Source organism: Cynara cardunculus (genome assembly GCF_001531365.2).
Source record: "Cynara cardunculus var. scolymus isolate 2C chromosome LG 11, CcrdV1, whole genome shotgun sequence".
In the NCBI taxonomy this organism is placed as follows: domain Eukaryota; kingdom Viridiplantae; phylum Streptophyta; class Magnoliopsida; order Asterales; family Asteraceae; genus Cynara; species Cynara cardunculus.
Window position 1 is genome coordinate 10,124,788 of NC_037538.1, and position 2,035 is coordinate 10,126,822.

Consider the following 2,035-nt stretch of genomic DNA (forward strand, 5'->3'; position numbering starts at 1 on the left):
ATACTATCTAAAACACCAAAATATGGATAAGTTCCAACATACCAAAACCATAAATTATAGATACACGTCCATACCCCAAAACAACAAAGAAAACATGGATAATGTGCTATCCAAAAACAACACCTCTCATTAATGGGAAGACCTATATTCGTCAAATGTGAAGAACACAAAGTAAGTCATGCATCAACATTATCAAGTAGTACCTCAAGATTCAATTGACCTTAGTGCCTACTAATTCGAGTTTCACTCAATGCTCATGTTCTTAGTGTCTATCCCAGGGGTAGTACCTCAAGACTCATGGTTCTTAGTGCCTACCACTCCGGGTAGCACATCAAGACGCGATAATCTTACTGCCTACTCATCTTGGCCAAAAGCCTGAAAACAAAGTCCTAAAGTTCGACTTATTTGAGTTCACCTCTGGAATGCCCACATGGTCATCGAATCTAATCTCACACGGGCCCTTGTCAGCAATACCAACACGACCACCATGCATGCTTATTCGAGCAATGGTCTTAGAGAGAGAACATCAAAACTCCACACTCATCAGATTACTAACTCACATGGCTATGAATATATTACATTATAGTCTAAATTACACGACTCATAAATGCATGATGAACGCACTCAAAACATGTAATTCTTAAAGAAATATGCAATACAAATAACGTTGAAAATTCAACTCTAAGCAATTTAAAACCGGAAAATTGTCCCAAAACGCATGTAAGTCAAAATCAAACCACTATACTTCACACTTATTTGACTGTTGAATAAAAGTCAACATAAGAAATAAAATGCATTCAACTAACATTAATGCAAATACATGCTCCAAAATTAAGTATGATTAACTCATAAACTTATCATTGGTTTTCCAAATGAAATATACCATTTACATTTTCAAAATGCCTTTAACACAATAACATGCATTTTTCAAATGATTTATAAAACCAAATTCACTAAAAGTCATTAACGTCAAATAACCTTCAATTATAAAATGAACCATGAAAAGAACGCACTCTTATTATTTATTTATCAAATTATTCAAAATCCCCAAATATAAGCAGTTCTCAAGAGTTATGAAAATCAAAATATACTAAAGATGCAATTTCATCATATACTCGACAATATTTGATAGATATCAAGGAAACCACTTTAAAACTCAAAATGAACATTTTGGCATGTATTAAGTTTTCACAAAGCAACCTGAACACACATTGCTATGTTAGGTTAAATCTAGTTTTCAAACCCATCTCTAGCTTCCCAAAATGATGAAGACTTGAATTCCACAAGCAAACATCTCCAAGAAATCTTCTCAAAGCCATAAACCAAGCCAAAAGATACCAAATATTAGCACGATACTTCAAATCCAGTAAAAATCCTAAATTTTGATCTCAAAATACTAAAAATGCTTACCTCTTCCAAATATTCAGATCAACAACCATGATTCTTCAATCTCTAAGTCTTTCCTTTCATTTGCTCCAAAAAGCTCCTAAAACTTAGCCACAAGGTTGGCTAAATCGTCCATGGCAAAGGGAAATAGAGAAGAGATGGTGAGGAAATAATGATGAAACCCTAAGAAATTTGGGCTTAAAAGTGAGCTAGGCGTTTGGGGACACTTATGTCACCCAGCCAAAGTCGTCGAGTCGGCCGCTTGGCCATTCCCAAACATTCTCCAAAAATTACCGTTGTTACATAATACAACATTTTTGAAAATGCCATATATAAAAGGCTAATAATAGATTTTTCAAAAATGTTCTTTGATTGGCTAATAGAACGATTCAATTAAGTTATTAATTAGAGATGTCTAAGAACCCATAAACAAACTTATATAGAAAAGATTACGAAGAAATATAAGGAAGGTCTATTACACTATTATTCTTGAATCTAAAAATGTCAAAGAAGCCTTGAGAGGTAAAAGAATTGATTATGTCAATGCAAGAAGAACGACAACAATTCCAGAAAAATGATGTACACCATCTGGTCTAGGGGTGTAAATGATATGAGACAACTCGTGAGCTACTCGGGATCGACTCAGTCA